Source organism: Muscardinus avellanarius, assembly GCF_963383645.1.
Source record: "Muscardinus avellanarius genome assembly, chromosome: 11".
NCBI classification, from domain to species: Eukaryota; Metazoa; Chordata; class Mammalia; order Rodentia; family Gliridae; genus Muscardinus; species Muscardinus avellanarius.
This window is the reverse complement of record NC_137797.1, coordinates 80,278,541-80,301,143: the sequence shown is the minus strand read 5'-3', so window position 1 is coordinate 80,301,143 and position 22,603 is coordinate 80,278,541. Positions and strand designations below refer to the sequence as shown.

General features: G+C 36.0%; 1 protein-coding gene and 1 pseudogene across 3 annotated transcripts in view; both read left to right on the top strand.

The window, feature by feature from the left end:
• Window positions 1-22,603, top strand: part of PDZRN4 (PDZ domain containing ring finger 4) — a gene marked incomplete at both ends in the record, with an annotated part of 429,083 nt that overhangs the window by 367,927 nt on the left and 38,553 nt on the right. The window lies entirely within an intron of this gene.
• LOC308270305 (KATNB1-like protein 1) lies at window positions 119-21,160 on the top strand (annotated as a pseudogene). The gene is made up of 4 exons: window positions 119-549; window positions 837-1,227; window positions 1,442-1,564; window positions 21,003-21,160. The product of its transcript is annotated as a KATNB1-like protein 1 (transcript).

The window sequence follows — 22,603 nt, the reverse complement described above, 5'->3', positions numbered from 1 at the left end:
CAGTGAGTGGTGCTGGCCCGGGAGCTCTGGGATGCTGTGGGCAGCCAGGCGCGCTGGGCCCGCGCTGGGGCTGGGCGGAGGCGCCGTGCTACCGTGAGGCGCCAGTATTTAAGAGATTATGGCATCTGAAACCCACAGTGTTAAAAAACGGAACTTTTGTAATAATATTGAGGATCAGCCCATTGATCTTCCTAGAAAAATGATCTCTAATTTCACTAATAAGAACATGAAGGAGGTTAAGAGATCTCCAAAACAGCTGGCTGCTTACATAAATAGAATTACAGTTGGACAAGCTTTGAAAAGCCCAGATAAACTACAGAAGGTGATCTATCGCGGAAAGTTCGTTCATCAATATTTTCTAAGTCCTTGTTACAGAAAAAAAAAAAAAACAGTCCCCTAAAAGTGGAGGCTGTGACATGTCAAATAAAGAAAATGAAGTGGCTTGTGCAGGCCACCTGCCTGAAAAATTACGTCCTGATAATCGAACATATTTGGTTAACTCCAGTGATTCTGGTTCTTCACAGACAGAAAGCCCGTCATCAAAATACAGTGGGTTTTAACTAGGAAACAGAGGATACCAGTGGGACTCCAGATAATGGAGGGGAAATATCAGTAAAGTTTGAATGGAAAGATAGGAGAGGAGGAAGGCTGACCTTGATTAATGAGGGTCTACTTCTGAATATGTGTAAAATTATGAATATGACATGGTTACCATGGACAACCATTGGTGGGAGGGGGAAGGGAAAACGGGGGCAGGGGGGGGTAGAGGGCACCAAATATAGTTTAAATATATAGCATTTATGTTCAATAAAAAAATTATTTAAATATATGTATAGTGTTTTTTTTTTTTTTTTCCGAGGTTTCTCAGGACCATGAAACAATGGCTCAAGTTTTGTTCAGCAGGAATTTAAGATTGAATGTAGCTTTAACTTTCTGGAGAAGGAGAAGTCTAAGTGTACTTGTAGCTTATTTGGTGAGGATAGAAGATCTTGGAGTTGTGGTAGATTGCCTTCCTGTGTTAACCAGTAGTTTACAGGAAGAAATCAATATATCTCACTTGGCTGCTGTGTAGATTTGTTGCCTTTCATAAAGTCATTACTTAAAAGCAAATTTGAAGAATATGTCATAGTTGGCTTAAACTGCCTCCAAGCAGTAATTAAAGGTAGTGGTCAGAACTATCATCCAAAAGATAAATTATAAATGATGGAAATATTAAGATTTTAAAACAATAATTAAGCCGGGCATGGTGGCGCACGCTTGTAATCCCACCACTTGGGAGGTGGAGACAGGAGGATCAAGCAGGTTCGAAGCCAACCGCACTGGCTTAAGAGACCCTGTTTCCAAAAATAAAAAATGGGTTTGGGAGTGTGGCCTGGAAGTAGAAGGGCTTCCAGGAACCCCAGTACCACCAAAAATAAATAAATTTTAAAAAATAAAAAACAACAATTAAGTGGATTGTGGGAACAGGAAAACCATCTTACCTTGGTTCCAGGATATACCGTTAATATTGCTAAGGATGTAGATTGCTGGAGACAGCCAGCAAAAGTTTGGATTCTGAAGAGAGGTATGAGGATGAAGAATTTATCTCTAAGAATTTGATTCTCAGAATATTTAATTTATTTTAATGTGGGGGAGCTCGCAGCCTACTATCTCTACTGGCCACCCCTGTTCTTGGGTCAATATTTCCTACTGGTCGACGACTACACCTGGGTCAGTATTCTCTATTGCGCCGATGCTCCTGGCCGACACCTACTTCTGGGTCAATCTCATCTTTATTGCGCCGACACTGGGTTTGTTTTCCAGAGGTCACAGGTCAATCAATATCCTCGTGCTACCACCACCAGAATACAATAAAGACCACTACAAAACACATATATTACAGATAGGTTAAACAGTACTCTCATGCCATCACCATTTGATCTTTCAAACCTTGTTGACTCTGGGCGAAGGACGGTCAGCTGAGTGAGAGACACTAATCTAGGGGAAATCCTTAATGGCTCCCCACAGTAGGTGTGTATTTATTACAGTTGCATTGAGAGATTTCTTCTACTAAAGAGCGTTGGGTTATTCAGAACATCCTTGGACTATACGATTTCCAAAATTAGGTCTCTTCTAAGATCTAGGAACTATAGAAGAAATCAAAACTGTTTTTTCTTCTAAAAAGCCACATAATGAAACCACTGGTGAAAACCTAACAATCTACTTCACATTGAAGTGGAAAACTATCCTGAAGGAGCAGCTTCAGCTTCATGAGGTGGAAGTGCACTAGGAGATGGCTCCCCTTTGCTCGTTCTGGATTACATGGCTATCTGGCCAACTGTTTAAGAACTACTGGGCCTTAATGCAATCCTGCCTGAAAATATAATTTATACTATGTGAAAAAATAAGACAGGACTTATTACTAGAAAATACTTAAATGTGTACAGCTATTTTCTTATGTTGAAAAGACTTTGAAAGTTTAAAACATCATAGTAAATAATCAATATTAAAATTTTCTGTTCACACTGAAAAAAAGGTGAAGTGTTAGTTTTATGTTTAGACTAATGTAGTAACAGTGAAAAATGAGAAACTTTAGAAATGGATCTGAAATTTATTTAAGAGGAATCGAGAAGACTTGAAAATTATTGGAATATGGGGAATATAAAAAGCCTTGACAGAATTTCTATTAGAAAGACCTAAACATAAATTACTATAAAATTTGAGACTAAAGAAACTCTCATATTACTAAAATGCATGTGTTCCGTTGCTTTTTAAATTCTATGAAAACATCACTATCAGAAACTCATCGCGGCCCCTTGTACAACTTCGGGCACATGGTAGTTGAAGATTTAAAATTGTGCCCTACAGTCTCAATGCTTATACATGCAAGTACCGACCATGGTATTTCCATAATATGCGATTAAATATGTACTTTTAAAATTTCCATTTTCATATTGCATTAAATTCTGCCTTTAAATCCAAAGATTTTGAAATGACTTCCACTTCCACTAAGATATAATGATGCTTTTCTTTCATCTGTCTGAAGGCCATAGTGACCCAATTAAATTCAGAAATAAATATTTTTGAGCAATACAGTATTTCACATTCCTTGCTGAGCACTGATAAGCCAAAAATAAATAAGCCAAAATAAATACGCTTCCGTTAAGGAGCTCACCATGTAAATGTAGAAACAGGAAAGCATATATAATTACACTGCTGTGAGAGAGTCACAGTAACAAAATACAAAAGTGGTAGAGAGAGGTCAGTGACTGTTTTCAAGGAATGGCTGAGAGGAAGTGATATTCAAGCAGAATTTTAAACAAGCTATATCTATGACAAAAGCAAATGTGAAAGAGAGAATCCTGGAAAAGCATGGGTGGGCACTGAAGTTAACCCCATCTCACTGGAGAGGCAGAAGAAGTGAAGAAAGTCATTGGATGAAGCTGGACCAGAGAAAAAGTTTTTTTCAGCCATAATGAGAAGATTGAACTCAGAGGCATTTTACTTCTGAGCTACATCCCCAGCCCTTTATTTATTTTTCATGTTTGAAACAGTTTCTCCAGACTACTGAGAGTTGCACTGAGTTTCTGAGGCTGGCCACAAACCTGTAATTCTCCTGTAACAGCCTTCCAGGTACGGGGAGTACAGGTGTGCACTACCAGGCCCAGAGAAAAGCTTGAGTTTGACTACAGGTAGTGAGTGGGGATAGAAGACCATGTCAGAAGTGGCATGATAGAAGGCTCAGGGGTATTCCAGATGTATCCATTCATACAGGAATGTGGACAAATTTGGAGGAACAAAACCCCAAAGAAGAGAAAAATGAGGGACTACTTCTTATAGTCTAGGTGTCATACAAAAGCACTATAATTAATAAGTTGGGAATGGTAAGGGATATATTCAAATAAGTAAATATATGGCCCTTAATAAAAAACGCAAATTATGTAGGTGGTCTGTTATCTTTCCCAGCTTGGCAAATGGTGATGAGCCCAGTTTTCTTACTAAGTAACCCCTCACCACTTGACATTCAACACAATTTGTCCTCCTTGATAAATGCCCCAGGGAGTCAAGACAATCACATGTCAAAATTAATAACTGACAGGACAGCAGGGAAGGCAGTCTTATTTGTAATGATCCATTTTTTTCCAGGAAAGCAAATAATGATGCTTTAAAACTGTAATTCTCTTTACTTTCCAGCCTGTAGCGGTGAATCACAAGGTTTTCTCTTTAACACACAAGTCTTCAACAACTGTTACAACCCTAATAATAGTCTCAAAGTCCTGCCTTTATTTGCCATAGATATTTGCTCTATTGAGAATTTAAATAAAAATTTTCATTGAGTTTTTTTCATCCTTCTTTGATACAGCCTTTATATCTTGCTGCTAAGATTATTCCAAGACCTAATAGACTTCATCATTAGGAAACATTTTATAGTACTTGAATTGGCTTTTCCTGTATTGAATTTCATCCCGTTTTTCCTCTTCATTGCTCATTACAGAGGTAATTTGCAGAATCTCTGCACTTTAGTCAGGAACACTCAGAGAGAGGGTGACTTCCTCGGGTACTGGGTATGTTCCAGTGGCATTTCCAAGCTAGAAAGGACTGAGCCTTTGGGCGCTGGTATATATTCAAGAGGTTGTATGTGCATGTGGGAGGGAGGGGAGATTATATCTATATTTTCATGTGTACACAAATTACTATCTCTTTACACTATCCCAGTTGCTTGTCCCCTTTATAAACTAAGGGACACCAGTGTTTGCGCAGGCCTTTTCCCATACATCCAAATTTGTCCTGGAGTAGATACGATGTGAAATTTCAATATATCTAACAGTATTAGGAGACTAATGGAAGAGTGCTTTAGTGTCACAAAAGTTGTGTACCTTTTGTTTAGTTTTTAAAAATGGTATCCCTTATCTAGATCCAGACATGTTTAAAAGGTTGTTTTAAAATGATTTCTGTTGTCTTTATGTATTTATACAAAAAAACCTCTATTCTTTACATCCTATAAGGTATTATTAGGATAAAAGAAACACATGTTCTCTGCCCTCTGTGAATTGTTCTCTATATTCATTATAAATGTACAAGTAACGGTTCCTCTGTTTTCTTAAAAAAATGCCTAATTTAGTTGTGTGTAATGGCTTGCACCTGTAATCTCAGTACTTGGGAGACTGAAACACAAGGATCATAGGTTTGAGGATAGCTTCAGCAACTTATAAGTCCCTGCATCAAAATAAAACAGTAAAAATAAAAAAGGCCAGAGTTGTGCTCATAGGTAGACCGCCACTGGGTTCAATCCCAGTACCATCCATCAAAATGCTTTACCTTTAGTTATTACAGAAACAGTAAGTAAACAGTATTTTTCTGACTCTATGCTCTTCTTTTATGAGTCTCTCAAGTCACCACTTCTAAGATCCTTCTAGAAGATTCTGGAATCCTCAGGGTATGCCTCATATGTTCTCAAATGGCCTTGTTGCTGCCTCATAACACCTGACATTTCCTTACTTCTGACTTCAGCCGGCCTGACCCTATCCTCTTCTGGACCTGATGTTGTAATGCCCACTCGTTCCCCTCAGTTTCTGCATGGCTAGATGGATTGCTCAGGTCATTGTACACATGCTATAACCTATGTAACAGTTCCTCACTCTCCTGAATTTTATATTTATCTGTCCTGCTTATCTTTACAACTGTGACAAATAAGTTTGTAGCTCTCAACAGTACATTCTTTAACTTTTCATCATTATATACATATAACCATGTTGAATGTATGTGTCTGACACCTGTGTCTTTCTCAAAATTATAAAGCTAGTTCTAGTTCATTCCAGTTGGTGTATGTAACTGTAATTTATGCATAGGCATTGCTACATCAGATTAACATTTGTGAAGATAATGCAACTTCAGTGTTCACTAGGTAGGCATTGGAGTGACCTAGTTTTATAATGTTACAATGTTGCTGTAAACATCCTCTTCTATATGGAGCATGACATACTAGGAGAGGTCTCTAGTGGACTCACAGAATAGGATATGAACTTTTTAATAGCTGGTATTCATTCGGCAATGAGTGATTGAGCCAATTCTAACTCTTAACAAAAATATGGAGATGTTCCAGTTGCATCACTTCCTTAAAACTACTCAGCCTCAAAACACTTTGATTTTCTTCAGATTTTTACATTACTTCAGGTAGTTAAAAATTAGATTATATCTCTATTCCCCTGTTCACTAATGAGACAGATCATCTTCCTGTATGTTTAATGGCCTGTTCCTTTTTCTTCTTCCATATAATTCCATTTCAAGTCTTTTGTTCATTTTTTTGTTTCCTTATTTTTTAACTTTTTATTGGTGCATTATAGTCATACATCTCAGGGAGTGCAAGATAGTGGAGACATACATGCACACATTACCCAATTTGCCCTTACCCAATTCCCTCCCCATTGTGTCTCCTACCTCCTTCTCATATTTGGCTTAGTGGCTGACTTTGATGTTTATTACTGTACATCATATACATAACGGCTGAGTAAAATTTCATTTTGTACATATGTACATATTTCATAGTTTTGTAATCTATTCATCTGTTGATGGACATCTTGGTTGGTTTTATAGTTTGACAATTGTGAATTGTGCAGCTATGAGTATAGATACACATGCATTAGTTTGGTAGTTTGGTTTCCATTCTTTTGGGTAGATAACCAGAAGTGGTATTGCTGGAAGTAAGTTCATTCCTATTCTTCTGAGGAGCCTCCATATTGTTTTCCAAAGTGGTTGCACTAATTTGCAGTCCCACCAACAATGTAGTAAAATTTCAACTTCTCCACATCCTTGCCAGCATTTGTTGTTGTTGTTGTTGTTGTTGTTGTTGTTGTTGTTGATGATGATGATGATGATGTGTGTCTGTGTGTGTGTGTGTGTTGGTGGTACTAGGGTTCCTAGAAACCCTTATACCTTCAGGCTACACTCCCAGACCTATTTTATAATTTTTATTTGGAAACAGGGTCTCTTAAGCTAGCACAGCTGGCTTCAAACTTGCACAATCCTCCTGCCTCCACCTCCCAAGCGCAGGGAGTACAAATGTGCATCACCACGCCCGGCTGTTGTTGTGTTTTGAATGATTGCAATTCTAGTTGGAGTTAGGTGAAACCTCAGGGTAGTTTTGATTTGTGTCTCTCTGATTGCTAATGATGTTGAGCATTTTTCATACATTTATTGGCCATTTGAATTTCTTCTTTCATGAAGTGTCTACTTAGTCCCCTTGCCCATTTTTTTTAAATAGTTTTATTTGCTGTATAGAGATCTACAGTTTCATGCAATTGATTGATTCACCTTTTAGTTTCTTGTGCCTTTGGGGTCTTGTTGAGAAAGTTTTTACCTGTGCCTATGTGTTGCAGTGTTGGACCTATCCCCTTTTCAAGGAGCCTCAAGGTCTCTGGTCTAATTTCCAAGTCTTTGGTCCATCTTGAATTGACACTTGTGCAGGGTGAGAAAGTTGGATTTATATTTCTTCTATGACCCATTCTTTGTTCAGCAGTGTGGTGTTCATTCTCTACATGTTTATGTGATTTCTCTGGGTCTTCTTATAGTTGAGTTCTAGTTTCATTCCATTATAGTCTGAAAAGACACAGGGAGGTAGTCTCAGCTTTTAAATTTTCTAGTGCCCATTTTGTGGCTCAGGATGCAGTCTATTTTGGAGAAAGTTTCATGAGCAGCTAAGAAAAATGTGAACTCTGCTGTAGTTGGATGGACTATTCTATATGTTTCTAATTGGTCCATTTGGTTGATAGTGTTCTTTACGTCTGAGGCATCTTTACCGACCTTTTCTTTTTCTTTTTTTTTTTTTGTGGGTTTGGGGATGAAATCCAGAGGCATTCAACCTCCGAGCTACACCCCCTGCCCTATTTTTTAATCTTTATTTTGAAACCGGGTCTTACTGAGTTGCAGAGGACCTCACTAAGTAGCTGAAGCTGTCCGCGAACCGCGATCCTCCAGGTCTCAGACTCCCGAATGCTGGGCTACAAGCGTGCATCAGCACGCCCAGCTTTACCCACTTTTTCTTTAGAATATCGGTCTAACAGTGTGAGAGGGGTTTTGAAGTCTCCCAGTATTATTGTATTGGGACTTTTGTGTGACTTAATATCACAAAGAGTTTGTTGTATAAAAGTAGCTGCATCTGTGTTCAGGGCATAAATGTTGACTATCATTATTTCCTCTTGCTGTATTGTTCCTTTTACCAGTAAAACATGACCTTTGTTTCTTCTAATAAGATTTGGCTTGAAGTCTAACTTATCTGATATCATAGTTGCTACTCCTGCTTGTTTTTAATTTCTATTGGCATGTATTACCTTGTTCCAGTCCTTTACCTTTAGTTTGTGGCCATCTTTATTTGTAAGGTGTGTTTCTTGCAGGAAGTAGATAGATGGATTGTTTTTTAATCCATTTTACCACCTTATGTTTTTATTTGGGAGCTGAAGCCATTTATTTTAAGTGTGATTGCTGAGAGATGGTTTTAATTCCTAACATATTAATATTTAACTTCTGTTTGAGGTACTGTTTGCTCTTCTTCACTTAGTTGTTTGCTGGGTGAAATTTTTGTTTCTCTCATTCTGGTTTGTATTACTTATTTCTTCTTTGCAGTTAATCTCTTTGAGTATTTTCTCTAGTGATGGTTTGGAAGACATAAATTCCTTCAGATTTTGTTTGTCATAGAAGATATTTACTTCCATGTCTAATTTAAGAGATAGTTTCGCTCTGTAGGGAATTTTTGGCTGCAGAGTTTGAAATATGCTACTCCAGGTCCTTCTGGCTTTCATGACTTGGTTTGAGAAGTCTGGAGTGATTCTAATTGGTTTGCCTCTGAATGTCACTTGGTCTTTTGTTTTTGTTGCCTTTAAGATTCTCTCCTAGGCTTCTACATTGGTCAGTCTGACTATTATGTTATATGGTGAATCTTTGATCATGTCTAAATGGTTTTATAATTTCTCGGTACCTGTGTATCAACCTCTTGTTTTATGTTTGGAAAATTTTCTGATTATTACTTCTTTGAAAAGATTGTTGATCCCTTTGGTTTCACCTTTTAGTCCCTCTTCTGTGCCAATTATTATTAGGTTAGCTTTTTAAAAATGGACCCATATTTCTTCAATGTCCAATTCATGCTGTCAATTTTTTTTCTAAGTTATATACTATGTGTTTGTTTTTGGAGTGATCATATTCTAGGAGTGAGGTTCTATTCTCCATGTGGTCTAGTCAATTGTTTATAGTTTGAGTTGATGCCTTCACTTCAATGATTCTGTCTTTCTTTCAGACATTCTCTAAATTCTTTTCAAAAGTCCTGTATTGTTTCTACAGTTACATTCCTTCTGGAGATCTCTGCAATTCTGTGTTGCCAAGCTCTGTTATTGTGGTGTTGTGAGAGCTCATTGCTTCCTTGTTATTCCTCCTTCTCATAATTTTAGAATTGTGTATCTTTTGCTTTTGGTAGATTTCTCTCAGTCTCTAGGTGTCAGCTGGTATATTCAAGGGCAAGTTGTGTTGTATTTAACAGGGAAGGTTGAGTTGGAAGGAAGTGAAGTCGTAAACACAGGAATAAGGCAAAGCCAAAGATAGGATCAAATTGAATGAGAGTGTTTGTTTCCTAAGGTAGCATATAGTAGATATTAGAGATGGTGAATATTTAATAGTATGTAGTAACCAATGTAGGGTTGGCTCTGTAGCCTCTCTCTGTGCAGACACCAAGTGCCACCAGCACCTTTCCTGCTAAAGCCTGGTTCTCTGAATCTTTCTCAGTCTATGCAGATGTCAGGTATCAATGGGGCTGGATCTAGTGTCAAGTGAAAATCACCTTCTACACTTTCCCCAGATGTGGAGTCTCTGTAGGTGGCAGATGCCTTTGAGGCCAAATCTAAGAGTCTCTTCTCTGCACAGCTTGGGCTGGTCTGGTCTAACTTCTCCCCATTTGCCATGACTGGGTGGTCTGTAGTGATCCTAGAGATCCTACTATTTGGATCTAGTGTTAGGCATAGGTCTCCCCCCACATTTTCTACTGATGTAGAGCCTGAGTCTGTGTAAGGTTCTACTATGTCCAACAACAGACCCACCTTCACCAGGTTGAACCACAAAGCCTCAGACCCAGGGAGTTTATTGTGGCTGTGCGAGTCCCCGCACATCTCTCTGGGGATTTTCTCACAGGGAAGGCAGATGGGAACTGAGTGGTGTTGCTGAGCATTGGTGGGTCTCTAGAGGGTGTGGTGAGCTCAGTCGTCATGGCTGCAAGTTGTAATTGGTGTTTTTTGAGGAACTGATGACTTATAATTCCAATAATCTTAGCTGCTTACTACAAGTCCTTGGTTGTTTTTCTGTTCGTCTCTGGAGTCGGTTGCAGTGAGGCAACATGGCACTGCCTTGATACCCATAGCTGCAAGGCAGGCAGGTTTCTTTTCTGGTGTTCTTAAGAACACCAGAAAATACCACTCTGGATCTCTGGAGGGCGTGGTGGGCTCGGCTGCCACTGCTGGAAGTTGTAGCTGGTGTTTGCACAAGAGGAACTGATGGCTTATAATTATGATTTAATTGAAGTCCTCGATTGTTTTCCTGTATGTCTTTGGAGTTGGGTGCAGTGAGGTAAGATGGCACCTCTGTGGCACCTGCGGCTGTGAAGTGGGCGGGTGTCTTTTCTGTTCTGTGATCAGTATCAGTCTTCTAGTTTTTCTTCCTATCACTTTTGTTCTTTTTAAAGTTGTGATGTTTTCTGGCTTTTGTAAGAACACTGTTTTAAGGCAATGGAGATCAAGTGTCAGCAGAACTGGTCTCTTTTGTTCATTTCTGTATTGATTGTTTATTTTTATATTTTCCCTTTTCACCTGTTAATGGTATTTCAGATAAAGTATCCCAACTTTAATGCAGTAAACTTTTTGTTGACAGTGTATTTTCTATCTAGTTTAAAAAATTCTTCCTGCTACAATAAAAATCTGTGTATATTTTTATTCTTAATGATTAAAAATAATATGCCATTTTTATTTTAATCTTGAAACCACACAGAGTTTATTTTATTTTTCTTTGAAGTTATAGCTTGGAGCCAAAATATATTTATCTTTATATGAGTATCATATTATCTCAGTACTATCAGTTGAAAGTCCATTTTTGTCTGATATTTAATTACAACTACTCTATAAATTAAGTTTCTAAATAATATGTGAATCTGTTTCTGATCTTTCCAGTTTGTTCCATTGCTTATCCTGTTGAATATTGAACTACATTATACCATCTTAAACTGTTTTATTACTTTATAAAAGGTCTTGGTAGCTGGCAGGATAATCCTCTTACCATATTTTTCTTTATGTGTTTTCTCATTTTCTCTCTTCTTTGTCTTTTGCTAGCTCATATAAATTTTTGAATTAACTTTGTAAGCCCACAGCTGTGTTATGGGGATTTTACATCTGTTCATCCATTTGGGAAGAATTACTTCTTTATCTTCTTTATACCATTAATTCTTTCAATTTTGAATATGAGCTCCCCTTTTCTCTAGCTTCTCCCTAATGTTTGCAAGTAGATTTTATAATTTCCTCCATAAGTTACTTATGCATCATCTTATTAGTTTTGTCCCTAGCAGTGCATATTTTTCTGCAGCTTTACAAAGTAGTTAAGAGCACAGATTCTTTAATACCAGCTCTCAAATTTTCTACTTTTGTTACCTGATAAGTTCTTTGCATTTAGCTTTCTCATATATAAAACATGGATTTATTATTATTATTATTATTATTATTTGGTGATACTGGGGCTCCTGGAAACCCTTCTACTACCTCCGGGCTACACTCTCAGACTCATTTTTATATTTTTATTTGGAAACACAGTCTCTTAAGCCAGCGAGGCTGGCTTCTAACCTGCACAATCATCCTGTCTTCACCTCCCAAGCATGGGGACTACAAACATGCGCCACCATGCCTGGCTACATGGATTTTATATACCAGACCATTAGAGTGGTTGTAAGGATTAAATGATGTGTGCATGTATGTCTCCACAAGTCTTTTATCCTATTAAGATGCATGACTACAAGGCATCAATAAAAAAAATTTAAATAAAAATAAATATATTCTAAAGTGCTTATAATACTGAGTAGCACAAATTAAATGTAATAAGATTGCTATTGTTATGTTGAGAGAATATTTTCATAAAGGTTGGTTCATGCTTGAAAATAATATACACAATATATATATATGGGCATGATATTGCTGTAACCCCGTTACTTGGGAGGCTGAAACAGGAGAATCATTACAAGATCAAAGCCAGCCTCAGCAACTAAGTGAGGCCCTCAGAAATTTAGTGAGACACCATTTCAATATAAAGAGGGCTTGAGATATAGCTTGGAGGTAGAATGACCCCTGAGTTCAATCCTTAGCACCACAAAAGATACTATAATACACATCTATATATACATACATACATATATTTCATTTATATTAGAAATACTATTCAATGGCTATACATTAGATCTAGCTTGTTAATCATGTTTAAATCTTTTACATTCTTGAAGATATATTGCCTGTTTTAGCTATCAATTACCATCATGGTAATAGATTTGTCAAATCCAATTAAAAATATCTAATTTTGACATATTTATTTTCTACAGTTTGAATGTATGATTTGAAGCAGACCCATGTCCAGAATGTTTTATTTCTTGGTGGGACACAACTGTAAGCCAATACTGGTGGGAGGCTGAGATAGGAGGATTGAAGGTTTGAAGCCAGCCTCAGCAATTTAGCAAGTCTCTCAGTTTCCAAATGAAAAATAAAATTTTTCTGAGAGTGTAATTCAGAGGTTGAACCCCCCCCATTCAATCCCCAGCACCACACCCAACACACACACACACACACACACACACACAGCTGTATACCGTATATAAAATAACTTTCTTAATTTCTTGTGATACTCTTTCTTCAAAAGTGTATTTTATTAGATAACTTAGCTATGCCAGCATTTTCCCTCTTTCTATTATTTGGCACATATTTTCCAACTTTTACTTTTAACTTTTCTGATTTGATGTTTTGGATGTGTTTCTTTTAACACCTTAGAAGTATAGTTGCTGGTAACAAAAGTTTTTTTTTAATATTTTATTGGTGCATTTTATTCATACATCATATTGGGGTAAAAAACTTGTATGTACATACATGTACACATCACTGATTAAACCCCTACCCAATTCCCACCCCATTCCCTCCCCGTCCCTCCTTCCCTTGCTTGGGTTAATGGTTGACTTCCATATGTTTAAGTACATTGTGCATTTTAGAGATTTTCCTCTTCCCCCCTCCTTTCTGTCTTTTTGTCTTTTAGCTTTTTACTTATACTTATTATTTATAAATTTGGATTAATACATTATTTTATTTTGTGCTTTTTTGTCTTTTCTGTTTGTTTTGACTATTTCTTTAATTCTACCTTTGACTCCACTAAATAGGAAATTTATAAATTGTTTCTATTCTTTTGGTACAATATTGGAATTTTTATTTGTGCATTTTTATAATTAATTATTTTATTATGTTTAAGCAATGTAAGAACTCAAGTCCAATTAACATTAAGCAGTCCCTCTCAACTTACGTAAACTTTGTAAATGATTTTTTCTGCATTTAAAAGTTTTTTTGTATATTTGTCTAACTCTTAAGACTGTTATATACATTATGAGTTGTTATAAACATCTAATATTTTATTAAAATTTCTTTGCTTTTCTTTCCATTTGGAATCTCAGACTTTCCATTTGTCTTTACATTCTGAATTTAAAATATAACTTATAGCATTTCTTTCTTTCTTTCTTTCTTTCTTTCTTTCTTTCTTTCTTTCTTTCTTTCTTTTTTTGTGGTACTGGGGTTCCTGGAAACCCTTCTACCTCCGGGCTACACTCCCAGACCTATTTTACACTTTTAGTTTGAAACAGGGTCTCTTAAGACAGCACGGCTGGCTTCGAACCTACTCGATCCTCCTGTCTCCGCCTCCCAAATGCCGGGATTACAAACATGTGCCACCACGACCTGCAACTTATAGCATTTCTACTAGTGTCAGTCTGTTCTTGGCAAAATACTTTATTTTTTTGTTTTTCCTGAAAATATCTTCATTTTACCCTTACTCTGAAAAGATAGTTTCTCTAGGTATAGTGTTCTAGTTCAGCAGATATTTCTCAGAACAATATTTTGTCCCACTACATCTTTACTGACACACAATATATACCTACAATAAAAAAATATGGTCCTCACATCTGTGTATTAGTGCTTTTCGCCCTTTCTGGGCCCTTCTCAGTCTTTATTTCCATTTTTCCTAACTTCTGATTTCTACATTTTGCTTCTTTGTCTATTTGCAAACATCCTAGGTAATTCTGTCATGTCTGCCTTCTAGTTAACTCATTTCTAACTGAATAATTCCTTAGATGTGTCTTATCTGCTTGTAAACACATCTCGCAAATGTTACTCTCAAACATTTTTATAACTTTCATTTCTACAAGTTTTAAATTTCTTCTTAGTTGCTGTTTTCACACTCATATTTTACTCGTCTTTGCAATCTCTTCTCATAATTCTTTCATTATGTTAAATCTATGTGTATATTCTCATTTGCTTTGCAATTATGATGCCTTTTTCCCCCTCCTTTTAGATCTCACTTATGGTGTACCATTCCTTTGTATATTTGGCTTTTGAGCTTTGAAATCTAAGCTTACTCTAATTTTCCCTCTGGGACTGTCTAAGACCCAAGTTTCTCTAGCCAGAATATGAAAGCTTTTGTTGTGTTATGTGGTTTTTTTTTCTGCCAAACTCCTAAGGATATGGCCCTCTTAGGACTAGTTTAGGCTCAATTATCATCTCCAGCTGTTTTAGATTCCATTCACAGGTAGTGGGAATTTGAGCTGCACACCTTGGTGGGATTTGCCTTATAAGAGTCAGATTCTTACTGCACTTTCTCAGAGATATTTTTCCCTTTTCACTCAAGGCTAAAGTTTATAATATACCATTTTCTTTACAATACTCTGGGATGGTGGCAGTGTGTTTCCTGTTTATCATTACACTAAGAGATCAGATTTCGAAATTCCTAGCTTTGTTTTCATGATCTCCTATTAGACTCTTTGCCTTGGATAGTCTCTAGGCTTTGTCTCCTTGCCTTCATGCCAAATGATATGGTCAATACTGAGGACTGGCTTTACCTAACTCACTAAACACTCTCAAGGTTCAAACTGGTTTTCTTAATTGTCAAAACCTGGAAGCAACCAGGATATTCTTTAGTAGGTGAGTGGAAGAAATAGACTTTATCTGGACAATGAAATATTATTTAGCACCAAAAGAAATAATCTACAAACCCATGTAAAAACCTGGATTAAACACAAAAAATGAAAGAAGCCAGCTGAAAAGGCTACATACTGTCTGATTTTGACTATATGCAAAGGCAAAGCTATTGGGACATTAGAATCACAAAGGTTTCCAGGCATTAGCAGGGAGAGAGGGATAGATGGCAGAGTCCAGAGGATATTGAAAGCAGTGAAAAAACTCTGTATGATATTACAATGACTTATATATGTCATATATTTGTTTAAACCCATAGAATGTACACTATCAGTGAACTCTACCTAAAATAAACTCTGGAATTTGCATGATTATGTGTCAATACAGGTTTATCAATGTACTCCTGCTTTTATAAGAGAAGTTAATCATGAGGAAGACCATGTTTGAATCAAGGAATAGAATGTATAGAAAATCTCTGTACTTTCTGCTAAGTCTTTCTGTGAACTTAAAACTGCTCTAAAAAGTATCTGCTACATGGTTTAAAAAATCTACTTCCTGATTATTCTCACTTCCTTCATTAGTGTTTGTCTTCTGTATTATTGTATCACCTTTGTACTATATTTAACAAAAAAAGTTTATTTATAAACATCATTAGTTGTTTTCAGCAGAAAGGTTCTTTAAAGTACCCAGCATTACACACTAGCAAAAAATGGAAGTCCTCCACCAACATGCCTTTGCCCAGGAACAATCTGAAACCTTCTTACAAATATGTTCTAGCAGACAACCGTAATACAAGTTTTCTAAATTGTACAGATGCAATTAATTCTGAGTGTGAAAATACTATAGACCTTGAAGCTGGATCATCCCTGTTCTTCATAAGAAGTGTATGAGCTCAAGTGTGGTATATGGTGAGATAGAGTTGCAGACACCTATGTGCCTAGAGGGTGGAGGAGCTCTACTGGGTGTACGCATATGCATTCATTTACCAAACAGACAAGAAGCACTAGTCCTTGAAAGGTCCTACAATTAGGGAAGGTCCTACAATTAATGCTAAGACACAAAGTTGTATGCATTTCCTTTACCCTTTGGAAGTTCATAGTTCACTAGATTTTAAATCATTGGTAGGTTTAATTTTAATTGTGATTGTTAATGAAGGTGCATTAATGTGTGGTGTGTGTGTGTGTGTGTGTGTGTGTGTGTGTGTGTGTGTGTGTGTGAAGGAGACAGAATGGCATATTTGGAAAATGGTTCTTACTTCAGCTTGGCCAGGTCATTCGACTGCTAATGGGGAAAAATGGGATATGTTGGGTCAGATAAGAGAAGGTCTCTATTGTCAGTGTGAGGAGTTTGGACTTCCTTCAGCCCTTGGCAAAAAACTATCTAGTGCTTTTTGGTGCGGGATGATTTGTTTAAGGACTTATATGAAGGAGATTAATCAGGCAGTGATGGTCCAGATGGATTTGAGGGATTGAGAGTTGAGGAAGAGCTACTGTACATCTGAACTGAAACCATGACCAAGAAAGTAGGGTGAACAGGTAAAAGATAACTCAAAACTGGACAATAAAAATAATTCTGCAGACCTAAAGCTGGCTGACTGACAAAGTGATGAGATCATTAGCCCGCGTGGGAAGATCAGATCTGTGAAGGGTCATCAGTCCAGCCTGCTCCTGTGGAGTTCCAGCCTTGCTTCCAGCACAAAGAACTTAAAACTGAGGTTTAGAGTATTTGCATCTTCTTTTGGTGAAGATGAAATAATCATTATTTTGTGTTACAACATTTTGAAATTGCAGACTCTTTCAAATTAAGTCTTCATCACTCACTCTTTGTCCCTTACTAGGTAAGGACTTCACATCTCTACCCCACATTTACAAAGATTCTCATCAATTAAGTGGTTTTCTTTATTTCTCATGGGTTAGGGAAACATGCCTGTAATGCTACTTCAGTTCCTTACCCACTTATGATGGCACTTTGGTGTTTGCTTGGTTTCTTCTCATCCCACTGAATCGGTCATTCAAATTGTATTTTTCTTATGTTTTTCATCCAGTAAAAAAGTAAAAAATAAATAAGATGATCACGTAGAAGAAAAGGAGTAAGGTTTGTAGACTTCTAGGATGTTTATATCACACATTATTTACCTTTTCAATGATAAATTATTTTTAATTACTACTTATTTTTCCTGATTCTAATTTATGTCTTGACTTAGAATAGGAAAATATCAAAAATAAAAAAATATGTTTAAAAGAAAATAGTTATTGTAATAGCCACACTAAAATGCTAACTACTGTTATAGTGCCTTCAAGGAGTTTTTCTTTGAATTAAGATTTTTAAAATGGCATCCTGTATTATATAAATTACTAGTATTATTTTATTACTTAGTACTTTATCATGATCATTTCCTTTTACAAGACAGTTGTTTGGAAACATAATATCCATGTTTTTATATTTCCTTATTTATTTAACAGCTCTCATAATGTAAAGATTGAGGACATTTACAGTACTCTGCTGTTATAAACTACAGAGTAGGATGAAGATGAAGCTCAGTAATAAAGCACTTGACTAGCATGCACAAGGCTCTGGGTTAGACTTGTGTATATTCAAAAGCCCAAGGAAAAAGGCATTCCAAAAACAAATAATTATAAAATAATCTTAATAAATAATTAAAAATTTTAAAATAAATATGACAATTTATTTTGTTTACCCAAATGTCATGAAATGTTCTAAAACTTCTTTGAAATGGTATACATTGCTAATGTGATTATATAAACACAATTATATACCTATATACCAGTCACCAGAAAAATTATACTATTTGGAATAAACAAACTGATATGTAAACAGGGTGTGGCGGCACACACCAGAAATCCCAGTACTTGGAAGGTTGAGACAGGGGAAGTACAGGTTCAAGACCAGCTTCAGCAACTTAGCAAGGTCCTATCACCTTAGTGAGACCTTGTTTCAAAATGAAAAATACAATAGAGTTACAGGTGTAGCTTAGGGGTAGAGTGCTCCTGTACAGTCCCCAGCACTACAAAAAAGTAATTGTATAAACTGATATGTGTATAAGTGTAAAGGCATTCTTATAAAAATTTATGAGCACAGAAATGTCTATGCCATCACTTATTTTGCATTTTTAGTGTGGCACACTCTTGTAATCCCCATACTTGGGAGGCTGAGAGAGGAGGATCACAGGTTCACGGGCCAGCTACTTAATGAGGCCCTACACAACTTAGTGAGACCCTCTTTCAAAATAGAGAATAAAAATAGGGCTGAGGGTGTAGCTCAGAGGTAGAATTCTCCCACCCTCGTTCCATTCTCAGTACCACAAAAAATAGTAACATAACAGTGTATAATATTACAATGCTGTCATTATTGTTAATATATGTTATTTTATACTGTTATTTTGAATTGTATGAATATAGGCAGGTAACTTGTAAAATATTTTATGTATGAAATTTCACCGTAAATAAGGTCCACACATTTAGGAGGAGTTCCTCCAATATCTAGCAATGAGCATACCTTTCCAGAATGAAACTGTTCTCTTTTGAGTGTGTATACAGTGTACCTGCCTTTCTTCTTGATAAAAGGCTTGTGAAGTATCTTGAGTTTAGGGAGCAAAAATAAAATGAATAAAACACAAAGCTTCTACTATTATGATCTTTTGCCATATTTTGTAATGTATCCACTTTGGGTGGGGCTTAATTTTTCTTGGTTAAATCAGAAATGACTATAAACATTTAATATCATAAGATGCTATTTTCCCTACTAAGAAAAAGAGCAGAAAAAATTGGAAAATAATTATTATTACATTTATAGGGTTTTGACAGCTTTAAGAATCTTTTCCTGTTTTGACAACCCTGGGAAAAGCTCTGTCAAGCCCTAGTATAAAATAGCTTAGAAAAAATTTTGTAATAATAGCCCAGGGTCTCATTAGAAAAAACTATATTTCCTGCTCCAGTAACCAAATAATAGAAATAGACTTCATCTTGTCAACAGGTTTATTTATTTCCTATTCTTCTTCCTCTTTGTTAATCTTCCTTTTATGTTTCCTTAATAATACATACTAGATAAGTTCCTGGATGCTTTTTGAATAAAGAGAAGCTCTGAGAATCATTTACAAATTTCTGTTGTGTCAACACAGAGCCAGGCGTCTCCCAGTCTGGAATTTGATATATAATAGTTGAAATAGATAAATGCCAGCCCTTTTCCTCATTCATCAGACCAGGAGATATTTGGGTCTGTTAATTGGTTTTAAGGCATGTTATTAGAATTGTATTGCCATTACAATAACGATGCAATGCATTTTATGTATTATAATAGACCAGCATTAAAAAATAAGTAGGCGAGCCAGCTCCAAAAAAAAAGAACAGAAAATAAAAAATATCTAGGATTTGCATTAATAAATTAATTCTTTGGATGATGTTAGATTATGGCCAGACCAAAATTTAGAACCAATAAAATATGAAGCCATACATAAATTTAGGACCAGCTTATCACCTAGTATGTATTTATACAATATGTATAAATAATATAAATTTTAAGACAATTTATTTTTATTATCCCCACTATGGTGAAAATTAGAAACACCAAGTATATTTTAATAGTCAGTATTATATATTAACTTTCTTACTGACCATTAGATTTTAAAATAAAATGTCATACTTTAGATTGTCAGTCACATATAAAGAAAATATAAATCCTTGTTTGATCATATTCTTTTAGCCAGTGACTAAGCATTGACTATGAAAATACATTAATAAGAAAAATATCTTTGATCTACTTCTAGGAAGACATATTTATCCTATATAATGTTTATAATGTAAAATCTTTGTAGTATCATATGTAGTATCACTAAACTTATAATTAACTTCACCTATGTATAAAGAAGACAATTAGTTTGCACTATTTTTGCAGGTAATTTTCTTTGCTTATAAGTACAGACATCCAACATGAAACATGGTAAATGGAATACTATTTGATCAGTTTAGATTAAGATCTCAATTCAACTTCAAAAGGTAGCTTTTGTTAATATGCCCCATATTATTTTCTTTCATTAACTTTTAACCCAAGTTGACAGTAAAATCTGCCCTGTCTATAAACTCTGTGCCACTGGGGTCAGGCTTTCAGTTCTACCTAACCTAAATGTATTTCTTCTTCGGTTTATCTTAAACTGCAGTGTTTAATGCTTAATTTTGCCTTCTTTATCCATGTATCTTACCTCTAAAGGGGCTTCCTATATTTTAAATATTTCACGGGGCTTCCTATATTTTAAATGTTGGTTGTCAGTAACATTGTTTTCCATGAGATAAAGCAATGATGATCTAATCACCAAAGCGTGTCCCTCAAAGTTGACATTGACAAACTGTTTCACTACTAGTTTATTAAATTCTCTGTAGAGTTGGGCATGGTGGCACATGCTTACAATCCCAGTACTTGAATGGCTGAGACAGGCAGATTGCAGGTTCTCAGCTGCTTTAGCTACTTATTGAGACCCTGTTTCAAAATAAAGAATAAAAAATAGATTTCGGGGTGTAGCTTGGAGTTAAAATGCCCCTGGATTCCATCCTCAGTACTCCAATAAATAAATAAATTAATTAATTAATTCCCTTGAAGATGCTCTTGCAGGTCACTTCATGAACATTCATATTTGGGTTTTGTCTCTCCCCAGGTTCACTCTGCCCTAAGAGCAGCTACAGGTTTTCTCTTTCTATCCTTCTATTTAGATAACAGGTATTTTGCCTTTCTCAATCAAATTTCCACCTCTTCCAAGTGTTTTGTTTTGTTACCACTAAACAGTATTCCAAACTATTGATGGTATCTCTTTTGTGGATCTCCTTACTGAAAACACAGCCAGCTCAGTGAATGTCACCAAGAAAGAAAATCATCAAATCAGAGACACAGCACAAAGGGTTGACCTGTCCTTTTCGACGGTTTACTCTGCAGAAAGCACATAGCTAATATCAAAGAAATGTCGCTGACACTTTCTTGTGTAAAAAAACCATTTTCAGTATTTCAAAGAAGAGACAGTTTACAAATGTGGATAGTAGAGATACAATAAAAACAGCAGGACCAGGTGAAATACAGCACTATTGAAAAGGCAACAGGGGTTTGAGCCTCAGAGAATGGACAGGACTTTGATGTGAAAGTCTGGTGAACTTTTTAAGTTTGCTGTAGACTACTAAGGGTTGAAAGAAAACTTTTTTTTTCCTTTTCAATTCAAGCCCTGTTCTCCTAAAAATTCTGCATTTATCACCCTGACCCAGTTGACATTACAGAGAACATTAGGTTTCCAACCTTGGTCCTGCCTCTGCACATTTCACATGTGTAATACGCTTCCTTCAGCATCTTTCTTCCTTTTCAGGGATACTGCCACTCCAGAAACTGCTTCCCTGCACTACTACATATTCACCCCAGATGAGAATTACTTAATTAAAGAATAAGAAAAGAACCTAAAAGAAAACAATAATAAGAAAACAACTGAATGCTAGTCATCATGCCTACTTTCTCCTCTTGGCTTAATTACCAGCTCAACATGGCCAAGTTGCTTCTATATATTAAAGGTGGAGGGCTGGTTGGATTGTGTCTAATAATACCTCCAAATAATTCTAAGAAAAAATATAATGAAATGAATTCTCTAAAAATACTAAAGGCACTTTTGGAAGTATGGCCATTTCGATAATATTTATTGTACCTATCCATGAGCATGGAAGATCTTTCCATCTTCTAAGATCTTCTTCGATTTCTTTTTTCAATATTTTATAATTTTCTTTGTAGAGATCTTTTACCTCCTTGGTTAAGTTTATTCCTAAGTATTTTGGGTTTTTTTGTGGGTGATCCTGAGTAGAAGTGTTCTCTGAATTTCTTTTTCAGTGGGTTTATGGTTGGTGTACTTGAAAAGCTTCTAATTTTTTTAAAATTTATTTTGTATCCAGACACTTTGCTGAATTTGTTGATCAGTTCTATAAGCCTTTTGGTTGAGTTTGTTGGGTTTTCTAAATATAGTATCATGTCATCTGCAAATAGTGAAAGTTTGAGTTCTTCTTTCCCTATTTGTACTCCTTTGATTTCCTTCTTTTGCCTTATTGCTCTGGCTAGAGTCTCAAGTAGTATATTGAAGAGCAGTGGTGATAATGGACATCCTTGTCTTGTTTCTGTTTTTAGGGGGAATTCCTGAAGTTTTTCACCATTTATTATGATGTTGGCTGTGGGCCTATTGTAGATTGTCTTTATGATGTTGAGATATATTCCTTCTATTCCAATTCTCTGCAGTGCTTTTATCATAAACAGATGTTGTATTTTATCAAATGCTTTTACAGCATCTATTGAAATTATCATGTGATTTTTGTCTTTGGTTCTGTTTATATGATGAATTACATGGATTGATTTTCATATGTTGA